Genomic DNA, 12,303 nt, shown 5'->3' with positions numbered 1-12,303 from the left:
TCTATTTGATAAGCCCTAAAAGAACTTATTTTCCAGCTTTGATTTCATTTCTCCAGTCAAAATTTATTTCATTACTACATCAAGTACTTGTATGTCTATCTTTAAATATTTGACCTAAAATTTATTATTTCAATTATTTTGACCCACTACCCTCTCAACAGTCTGCTGCCAGATAACCTCCCCAAACACTCATTTTATCATGCCTCTTGTTTGCTTAAAATAAAATGATAAAGGATAACTAATAAAGAGGCAAAAGCTAATTCCTATAATAGCTCACCAAGGCAGCTTAGTAGAAAGAACAGGGAATTTTTTTGGAATATGGAAGGAGTACACAGGCTTTAAAGTTATCTAGGTTCATGTTCTGGCCACAAAGACCCTGTGAGCCCCTGAAAAAGTTATCTAATAGCTTTGACTTAGTTGCCAGGTCTTTAATAAAAATGTTTTTACCTTTCTCAGTCTTTAATGTGAATTTGTGGACATCTCAGCACAACGCCTGGAACCTAGAGAGGCTGTCAGTTAATACCAACACACTTTCTAGCATTCTAAGACTTCTCAAATCTTGCTTCCCCCTTCCTTTTCATATGTGGTTTGATCTTCAGCCTAAACCAAACACATCTCCACTGTTCTTGAATAATTCATGCTCATCTTTCACCCTAAGTCTTCATTTTTCTAATTCTTTTTCTTGGAATGCTGCTTTTCTCCTAGTCACTTAACTGAAATCTCTTCATCCTTCATGATCTACAAGAACCAGATCCAATTCTTCTCTTAGACATTCTTTAATTCTACCATTTCATATTGACTTGATTCTTCTTTGGAAAAGTCTAATTTATTGTCTGTATTAATTTTTAACATTTTTATCACAAAATTTTAGAAGCAGTAGATTAGTGTTCTCATTAAAATGTTATTTAACTCTGACAGCAATACAAAAATGGAGTAGTAATATAAAAGTAAGGACGAGACTGCTGAGTATCTAAAGGCACCATACTAGCTGCATATTACAGCTCCTGTGTTGACAAACTGCCTTCTTTTTAATATGGATACCCCAGCAGAGTGCTTAATAAGTATTCTGCAAGAAAAACCAAACACTTCTTGACGTTAAGTCCCAGAAAGACCCCAATAAAATAATACTTAGTGATTTCTTCTCAATAAAAGACAGGTCATCCAGACACAGAAATCAATAAAGACACTTCTGACCTAAGTGATACTATAAATCAAATGGTCCTAACAGATATGTATAGTATAGATTGTTTCCCCCAGCAATAGCTCAATATGGTTTCTTCACACAGTTCATGGACCCTTTTTCAAAACAGACCACATTTTAGGATAGCAGGATACTCTTAGCAAACACAAAAACAAAACAAAACAAAAACCACAATATTATCTCATGCATCTTATAAGATTATAAGAGATTGAAATTAGAAATCAGCAGCAAGAAAATTTATAGAAACCACATAAACAGATGAAGATTAAATGATACTTTAAAAATGAGCAATGGATTCTTCAAGAAATGAGAGAAGATACAAAAAAAAATTCCTAGAATCAAATGATAACATTGCTACAATATACCAAAATCTCTGAGACAATGTGAAGGTAGTACTAGAGGAAAGTTTATAGCATTAAGTACCTACATTAAAAAACAAATTGAAAGACCCCAAATAAATAGTCTAATGCTACATCTCAAGGCCCTAGAAAAGCAAGAACAAACTAATTTCAAAACCAATAGAAGAGAGGAAGTAATTAAGGTTAGAGGTGAAATTAGTGAAACAGAGAATAAAAAAAATTACAAAGGATCAAAGTAACAAAGAGTTGGTTCTCTGAAAAAATAAACAAATTTGATAAACCCCTACCCAAACTAACAAAAGAATGAGAGAAGACCCAAACCAACAATATTAGAGATGAAAAAGGAGATATCACCACAGACATTTCTGAAATACAGAGGATCAACAAAAATTATTTTGGAAACTAGTGTTCCAATAAATCAGAAAATCTAGAAGATACTGACAAATTCCTAAACATATATGACCTACCCAAATTGAACCAAGAGGATATAGAAAACCTAAACAGCCCCGTATCAGGCAATGAGATTGAGCAGTAATAAAAAACCTTCCAACAAAGAAAAGTCCAAGACTGCATGGATTCTCACCTAGGTTCTACCAGACATTTAAAGAAGAATACTAATACTCCTCATATTATTCCATGAAATAGAAAGAGAGTACATATACCTAGCAATAAGTACATATACCTAGCAATAGTATGTAAGGAAAAAGTAGGGGGATAGTCTAACTCTCAAATTCTATGAAGCCAGTACCATTCATCCTGCTACCAAAATCAGATAAAGACACATTAAGGAAAGAAAACTACAGACCAATATTCTTGATGAACATAGACACAAAATCTTTAACAAAATACTAGCAACTAGGCATGGTAGTGCCTAGTAGTCAGGAGACTAAGGCAGGAGGATCACAAGTTGAAAGTCAACCTCAGAAACTTAGCAAAGCCTTAAGCAACTTAGTGAGACCCTGTCTCGAAATAAAAAATTTTTTAAAAAAGGGGGTTAGAGATATAGCTCAGTGGTAAAGCACCCCTTTCGGTCCCCAGTACCCAAATAAATATACAAATAAATAAATTAGCAAACCACATTCAAAAACATATTAAGAAGAATGTACACTAAGATCAAGTTGGATTCATCCCAGGGATGCAAGGTTGGATTAATATATATAACTCAATAAATGTAATTTATCACATAAATAGAATTTAGGACAAAAATCACATGATCATGTGATGAGAAAAAATTTTTTGATAGATTCAGCATCCATTCCTGATAAAAACGCTAAAGAAACTGGGGATAGAAGGAACTTATATCAATATCATAAAGGCTATGTATGACAGATCCAATACTAACATCATACTGAATGGAGAAAAACTGAAATTATTTTCTCTAAAATCAGAAAGAATACAAGAATGTCCACTCTCACTTCTCCTAACACTCAGCATGACAAGGAAATTAAAGGGACACAAATAGGAAAAGAAGAAGTCAAACAAACTCTCCTTGTTGATGACATGATTCTATAGCTAGAGAACTTAAAACCACCCACCAAATTTCTAGATCTGATAAATTCAACAAAGTAGCAAGAAGATCAAGATACAAGATCAGTAGCTTCCTTATACTCCAAAAGTGAATCTATCAAAAAAAGAATTTAAGTAAACTACTCTCACTCACACACGCACAAATAAAATACTTAGGAATAAATCTAACCAAGGAGATGGAAGACTACAATGAAAATTATAAAACACTGAAGAAAGAAATTGAAGAAAACCTCAGAAAATGGTGTCTTTCCATTCACCAAATGGTCATATTATCAGAAACAATCTATAGAATCAATGCAATCCCCATCAAAATACTAATGATATTCTTTATAGAAATAGAAAAAAGAGTCCTAAAATTTGTATGGAAGAATGAAAGACCCAGTGTAGCCAAAGCAATCCTGAGCAACAAGAGTGAGGCTGGAGGTATGACAACACCTAATCTCTAATTATACTACAGAGCAACAGTCACAGTTATGGTATTGGCATAAAAATAAAAATGAAGACCAATGGAACAGCCTAGAAAACACAGAGACAAATCTACATTGATTCAGTCATCTGATCCTTGACATAGGTGCCAAAAGTATATTTTGGGGAAAAAAAAAGACAGCCTTTTTAACAAATGGTGCTAGGAAAGGTGGATGCCCATATATAGAAGAATGAAACTAGATCCCTATTCTCTCACCCTACACAAAAGTCAACTCAAAGTAGATCAAAGACCTAGGTATTAGACCAGAAACATTACAACTGCTAGAAAAAAACATAGGATCAACATTCCAACACATGGTGCAGGCACCAACTTCCTTAATAAGACTCCCTATGATTAAGAAATAAAACCAAGAATAAATAATTGGGATAGCATTAAATTAAAAAGCTTCTGCACAGCAAAGAAAACAATTAAAAGCATGAAGAGAGAGCCTACAGAATGGGAGAAAAATTAGTTGGCTAATTTTCCAACAGGGGATTAATAACTAGAATATATGAGGAACTCAAAAAACAACAAAAAAAAAATCCAATAGCCCACTCAATAAACGGACAAAAAATCTAAAAAGAGACATTGCTCAAAAGAAGAAATATGAATGGCCAACAAATATACAAAAAAAGGAGATACAAATCAATACCATACTGAGATTTCATCTCACTTCAGTTAAAATGGTAATCATAAAGAATACAAATAATAATTGCTGGCAAGGATGTAGGGAAAAAGATACAGTCATACATTTTTGGTGGGACTGCAAATTAGTGCAATGCCTTCAGAAAACAGTAGGTAGATTCCTCATAAGACTAGAAATGAAACCACCACATGACACTGCTATCTTACTACTTGGTATTTATCCAAAATAAATCAGCATACTATAGTGATACATGCATACTGATGTTTATAGCAACATAATCTACAAGAGCCAAGTAATAAAACTAGTCTAAGGGTGCATCAAGACAAATGGATAAAGAAAATGTGGTTCATAGAGATAATAGAGTTCCACTTAGCCATCACAAAAAATGAACTTATTGTTGGTGAGGATGTGGGGGAAAAGGTACACTCATACATTGTTGGTGAGACTGCATATTTGTGCAACCACTTTGCAAAGTAGTATGGAGATTCCTAAGAAAACTTGGAATAGAACCACCACTTGACCCAGCTATCCTACTCCTCAGTTTATACCCAAAGGACTTAAAATCAGCATACTACAGTAATGCAGCCACATCAATGTTTATAGCAGGTCCATTCACAACAGCTTAACTATGGAACCAACTACATGCCCTTCAACAGATGAATGAATAAATAAAATATGGTACATAAACACAATGGAATATTACTCAGTCTTAAAGAATGAAATTATGGCATTTGCAGATACATGAATGGAACTAGAGAATATCATGCTAAGTGAAATTAGCCATTCCCAAAAAACCAAAGGCGAAATATTTTCTCTGATAAGCAGATGCTGATCCATAGTGGGGGGTGGGTAGGGAAGAATGAAGGAACATTGGATTATGCAAAGGGGAATGAAGGCAGGGGTGAGGTGGTGGGGATGGGAAGGATGGTAGAATGAGACAGACATTATTACCCTATATACATGAATGAAAAATATTTTTTTAAAAAATTGTGATCTGCACTTCAAAAAAATAACTTTATTGTGATATAATTCACATACTATAAAATAGCCTTTTCAAGTATACATTTAAATAGTTTTCAGTATTTGCAAAAAATTGCACTACCATCATCACTAGCTAATTTCAAAACATTTTCATCACTCCACAAAATGAACCTCATATCAATTGACAGTCACCCTCAGTTCCTCTTGCTGGCCTCTGGCAACCACTAATCTCCTTTCTGTTTCCATGGATTTTCCTGTTCTGGACAACTGATCTTAGTAGAATCATACAATATGTGGACTTTTATCTGTGTTTCGCTTAACATGTTTTTGAGGCTCATCCATGTTGTAGTATTCCATTGTGTGAGCGTAACAAATTTTATCTATTCATAAGTTAATGAACATTTGATTACCATTTCTTTGCTGACAATAAATGACGCTGTGGAGAAAAGAGAATTAAAATAATAAAAATTTAAATTTAAAAAAATGAATTTATGTCTTTGCTGGTTAATTGTACAGAATTGAAGAACATCATAATAAGTGAACTAAGTCAGACTCAGAAAGTCAAGGGCCAGATATTTACCTCACATATAGAAGCTAGAGAGAAAAAAGGAATAAAAAACAGTTATCTCATGAAAATAGAAGGAACAGAGGGTGGAGGGAAGCAAAAGGAGAAGAACTGTGGAATGAAGTTGACCAAAATATACTAGATACATGCATGAATATACCACAAAGCATTCAAATTTTTTATATAACTATAATACATCAATTGAAAAAGAAATAAATCAATTACTATTGTCTCCCAACAAAAGAAAGAAAAAAATCAGGTACTAACTCCCTCCCCAAAAAATATTCTACAAAAGTTGAGAACATAATCCAAAACTCTACCACATTCTAAATTTTCGACATAGGCCCACCTGCTGCCTGGGAGCTTCAGGACCCAGGCCCACCTACCACCTGCCCATGGACTTAGCAGCACCTGTGCCCTGCACTCCCTATTTATCAACATATCCTGAAGCCTGTGTAGCCATCTTGGATTATCACCCAAGCCCCAGCTGCCATCTTTAGGTAAGGGAGCTCCCAGGGGACAACTGCTGGAGACTAGCAGTTCATTGTCAGGTACCTCTTATGCATCAGGCTACCAAAGACTTGGAGGTTTGTATAGTATATGACAGTTATATTGAATTTTTTTTTAATTTAAATTTTATTTTTTATTCTTTTATTTTTCTCACTCTATCTTCCTCTTATTTATGTTTCCTCATAGTCTCTTTCTCCCTTTTCTCATGCTAACAACCAACTTTTTTTGATTCCGCTTTCACTGTTCCTATGATCTAGTACTTCTATATACTCTCTCCTTATCCCATTAACAGTTACATCATACACCCCTCCCCATCCTCTTTATCTACCATTAGATATTGTAGACCTCATTGCAAACCTATTGGTTATACTGTAGATAATAATCGAACTCATTCTCTCTACTTATTATGACAATATGGTTAACATCTTCATGGGGCAATTTGGTTAAAGGCAGCATATTGTTTGCATTGGGTGCTGCCAATATTGATTTCCCCCTTAAAGGTGAGGTATTGGAAACCCGTAGGGACACTATAACCCTATAAGGGGGAAACTGCAATATCTCAGATCCACACTGCTAGAGGGAAAGATACACGAACAACGTGAAAAAACAAGGGAAAAAAGTGCCCCAAACAAACCAAGATGCTATACTAATAGAATCCAATGACAGCATGGTAGAAGAAATGTCAGAAAAGGAGTTCAGAGTGTACATAATTAAAATGATCTGCAATGCAAAGAATAAGAGAGTAAATGCAGGCAATGAATGATCACTCCAACAAACAGTTAAAAGAGCAAATGCAGGAAGCAAAAGATCATTTCAATAAAGAGATAGAGATTCTGGGAAAAAAAAAAAAAGGAAAAGAAATCCTTGAAATGAAGAAACAATAAACCAAATTAAAAAGTCAATGGAAAGCATCACCAACAGACTAGATCATTTGGAAGACAGAACCTCAGACAATGAAGACAAAATATTACTCTTGAAAATAAAGTTGACCAAACAGAGAAGGTGGTAAGAAATCATGAACAGAAACTCCAAGAATTAAGGGATAACATGAAAAGACCACATTTGAGAATTATGAAGATTGAGGAAGGCACAGAGATACAAACCAAAGGAATGAACAATCTATTAAATGAAATAATATGAGAAAATTTCCCAAACCTGAAGAAGGAAATGGAAAATAAAATACAAGAGGCTTAGAGGACACCAAATGTACAAAATTACAACAGATCCACACCAAAGCACATGGTAATAAAAATGCCCAACATAAAAAATAAACATAGAATTTTAAAGGCTGTAAGAGAAAAGAATCAGATTACATATACAGGGAAACCAATATGGATATCAGTAGATTTCTCAGCCCAGACCCTAAAAACCAGGAATGCCTAGAACAACATATTCCAAGCTCTGAAAGAACATGGATGCCAACCAAGAATCTTATACCCAGCAAAACTAACCTTCAGATTTGTGACTAAATAAAATCCTTCCATGATAAACAAAAGTTAAAAGAATTTACAAATAGAAAGGCTGTACTACAGAACACTCTCAGCAAAATATTTACATGAGGAGAAAATGAAAAGCAACAGTGTAAGTCAGGAAAGGGAGGAAATACCCTAAAGGAAAAGTCAATCAAGGAAGAAACCAAGTCAAGTTAAAAACCAAAAATCAGCCAAAATGACCAGAAATACAAATCATATCTCAATAATAACCCTGAATGTTAATGGTCTAAACACATCAATCAAAAGACAAAGATTGGCAGATTGGATTAAAAAGAAAGATCCAACAATATGCTGCCTACAAGAGACTCATCTCATAGGAAGGGATACCCACAGACTAAAGGTGAAAGGATGGGAAAAAAACATACCACACACACAGACTCAGTAAAAAAGCTGGGGTTTCCATCCTCATATCAGATAAAGTGGACGTCAAGCCAAAGTTAGTCAGAAGGGATAAGGAAGGACATTTCGTACTGCTTAAGGGAACCATAAATCAACAAGACATAATGATGGTAAAAATGTTTATGCCCCAAACTATGGCACATCTATGTATATCAAGCAAATCCTTCTCAAATCCAGGAACCAAACAGACCACAACACAATAATACTGGGTGACTTTAACACACCTCTCTCATCACTGGATAGATCTTCCAAACAAAAACTAAACAAAGAAACCATGGAACTCAATAACACAATCAATAATTTAAACTTAACAGTCATATATAGAATATTCCATCCATCAATGAATGAATACACTTTTTTTCTCAGTAGCACATGGATCCTTCTCCAAAACAGACCATGTTATGCCACAAAGCAACTCTTAGTAAATACAAAAAAATAGAAATAATATCCTGTATTCTATCAGATCATAATGGAATTAAATTAGAACTCAATGATAAAATAAAAAACAGAAACTACTCCAACACCTGGAGACTAAATAATACACTACTGAATGATGTATGGATAGCAGAAAACATCAGGGAGGAGATAAAATCAGAACAATGATACAACATATCAAAATCTCTGGGACACTATGAAGGCAGTGCTAAGAGGAAAGTTCACTGCATTGAGCTCATATATTAAAAGAATAAAAAGTCAAGAAACAAATAACTTTACAACTCAAAGTCCTAGAAAAAGGAGAACAAACCAACACCAAAAGCAACAGATGACAGGAAATAATTAAAATCGGAGCTGAAATCAATGAAATTGAAACAAAAGAAATAATTCAAAAAATTGACAAAACAAAAAGTTGGTTCTTTGAAAAAGGAAACAAAATTGATAAGCCCTTAGCCACACTGATGGAGAGAAAACTCAAATTACAGGCATACATGATAAAAAAGGAAATATCATGACAAACACCACAGAAATACAAAAGATATTCAGAAGTTATTTTGTAAATCTATACTCCAATAAAACAGAAGATCTCAGCGACATCAACAAATTTCTAGAGACATATGATCTACCCGAACTGATGTAAGAGGACATACACAATTTAAATGGATCAATTTCAAGCAATACAAGAAGCCATCAAAAGCCTACCAACAAAGAAAAGCCTGGGACTGGATAGATTCTCAGTCAGGTTCTACAAGATCTTCAAAGAAGAACTAATACCAATAATTTTCAAAGTATTCCATGAAATAGAAAAAGAAGGAACCCTTCCAAACTCATTCTATGAAGTCAGTAACACCCTGATACCAAAACCAGACAAAGACACATCAAGGAAAGAAAACTTCAGACCAATATCCCTGATGAACATAAATGCAAAAATCCTTAACAAAATTCTGGCAAACTGTATATACAAAAATTAAATAGATAGTGTACCATGATCAAGTGGGATTCACCCCAGGGATGCAAGGTTGGTTCACTAGCCAGAAATCAAAAAATGTAATTCATCATATCAACAGACTTAAAGTTAACCATCATGTTTATTTCAATAGATGCAGAAAAAGCATTTGATAAAATACAGCACCCCTTCATGCTCAAAACACTAGAAAAAATAGGAATAGCAGGAACATACTTCAACATTGTAAAGGCTATCTATGCTAAGCCCATGACCAACATCACTCTAAATGGAGAAAAACTTAAAATATTCCCTCTAAAAACTGGAACAAGACAGGGATGCCCTCTTTCACCACTTCTATTCAACATCATCCTTGAAACACTAGCCAGAGCAATCAGACAGACTAAAGAAATTAAAGGTAAACAAATAGGAAAAAAACTCAAACTATCATTATCTGCTGATGACATAATTCTATATTTAGAGGATCCAAAAAGCTCCACCAGAAAACTTCTAGAACTAATAAATGAATTCAGCAAAGTAGCAGGATATAAAATCAACACTCATAAATCTAACGCATTTCTATTCATAAGTGATGAATCATCTGAAAGAGAAATTAGGAAAACTACTCCATTCACAATAGCCTCAAAAAAAATAAAATACTTGGGAATCAATCTAACAAAAGAGGTGAAGGACCTCTACAATGAAATCTACAGAACACTAAAGAAAGAAATTAAAGAAAACCTTAGAAGATGGCAAGATCTCCCATGTTCTTAGATAGGCAGAATTAATATTGTCAAAATGGCCATACTATCAAAAGCACTACACAGATTCAACACAATTCCAATTAAAATCCCAATGATGTACCTCATAGAAATAGAGAAAGCAACTGTGAAATTCATCTGGAAGAATAAGAAACCCAGAATAGCTAAAGCAATCAGCAGGAAGAATGATGCAAAAGGTATCACAATACCAGCCTTAAACTATACTACAGAGCAATAGTAACAAAAACAGCATGGCATTGGCACCAAATTCAGGTAGACAGGTAGACTAATAGCACAGAATAGAAGACATAGAGACAAACCCACATAAATACAGTTACCTCATACAAGACAAAGGTGTCAAAAACATAAAATGGAGAAAAGATAGCCTCTTCAACAAATGATGCTGGGAAAACTGGAAATCCATATGCAGTAAAATGAAATCACTATCTCTCACCCCACACAAAACTCAATTCAAAATGGATCAAGGATCTAGGAATTACCCAGAGACCCTGCACCAAATAGAAGAAAAACTAGGCCTGAATCTTCATCATGTTGTGGTTTAGAACCAGACTTCATTAACAAGATTCCTTCAGTGCAAGAAATGAAAGCAAGAATCAATAAATGAGATGGATTCAAACTAAAAAGTTTATTTTCAACAAAGGAAACAATCAATAATGAGAAAAGAGAGCCTACGGAGTGGGAAAAAATTTTTCCCCACACACTTCAGACAGAGCACTAATCTCCAAATTTTATAAAGAACTTAAAAAACTTTACAGCAAAAAATCAATGAACACAATCAACACATGGGCTAAGGAACTGGGCAGACACTTCATAGAAGAAGATATACAAGTGATCAACAAATATATGGAAAAGTGTTGAACATCTCCAGTACTTAAAGAAATGCAAATCAAAACTGCCCTAAGATTTCATCTCGCTCCAATTAGAATGGCAATTATCAAGAATACAAACAATAATAGACATCATACATTTCTGGTGGAGTTGCAAATTGGTGCAGCCACTCTGGAAAGCAGTATGGAGATTCCTCAGAAAAGTTGGAATAGAACCATCATCTGACCCAGTTATCCCACTCCTCAGTAGATACACAAAGGACTTAAAGTCAGCACACTACAGTGATGCAGCTTAATTCAGAATAGCTGGATTGTGAAACCCCAACCTAGTTGCCCTTCAGCAAATGAATACATAACAAAACTGTGGTATACATACACAATGGAATATTATTTAGCCATAAAGAAGAATAAAATTATGGCATTTGCAGGTAAACAGATTGAGTTAGAGAATATCATGTTAAGTGAAATAAGCCAATCCCAAAAAACCAAAGGCCAAATGTTTTCTCTGATAAGCGGATACTGATTCAAAATGGGGTGGGGGCTGGGAAGGGAAGAACGGAGGATCATTGGAGTGTGAGGAGGGAAATGAGGAGAGGGGAGGGAGAAGGGAAAAGAAAAATAGTGGAACGATGAGACAAATATCATTATGCCGTGTATACGTATGATTACACAAATGGTGTGGATCTACAGTGTGTACAACAATAGAAATGAAAAGCTGTACCTCATTTGTGTACAATGAAACAATTTATTAATAATGCCTGGGCACAAAATAAAGAAAACTATTTGACATTTGTTGAGTATTAAATATGCAAAAGAAATTACATTCGATTTATTTATATTTATTTACATATGTATATGTTTTAATCTCAATTTTCAAAATGTAAATATTATCACACCCACTGTAATGAAGGAACTGAGCCACAGATGAAAACAGCTATCCTACAGAAATACAACTAGTAAGTTTGGCTACTTTGTACCCATGTCTCTATTATATCATGACCTTTTAATATTTTATTTTTACAAAAATCTTCTCTGAACTATTTTGTTTGTTTGTTTATTTATTTATTTATGGTACTGAGGGTTGAATCCAGGGGCACTCTACTACTGAGCTACATCCTTTTTATTTTGGACAGGGTCTTACTAAGTTGGCTGGCCTTAAACTTGTGATC

At 34.3% G+C, this 12,303-nt stretch overlaps 2 protein-coding genes across 3 annotated transcripts in view; one reads left to right on the top strand and one right to left on the bottom strand.

Annotated features, from left to right (window-relative positions):
• LOC306659099 (uncharacterized protein) overlaps window positions 1-12,303 on the top strand; it is a 155,235-nt gene that overhangs the window by 105,569 nt on the left and 37,363 nt on the right. The window lies entirely within an intron of this gene.
• RTKN2 (rhotekin 2) overlaps window positions 1-12,303 on the bottom strand; it is an 88,887-nt gene that overhangs the window by 69,634 nt on the left and 6,950 nt on the right. The gene's annotated exons all lie outside the window — the stretch shown is intronic.

This window comes from Sciurus vulgaris (genome assembly GCF_902686455.1).
Source record: "Sciurus vulgaris genome assembly, chromosome: 4".
NCBI classification, from domain to species: domain Eukaryota; kingdom Metazoa; phylum Chordata; class Mammalia; order Rodentia; family Sciuridae; genus Sciurus; species Sciurus vulgaris.
Note: the sequence above shows the minus strand (reverse complement) of the source record. Positions and strands in the feature narration are given on the sequence as shown.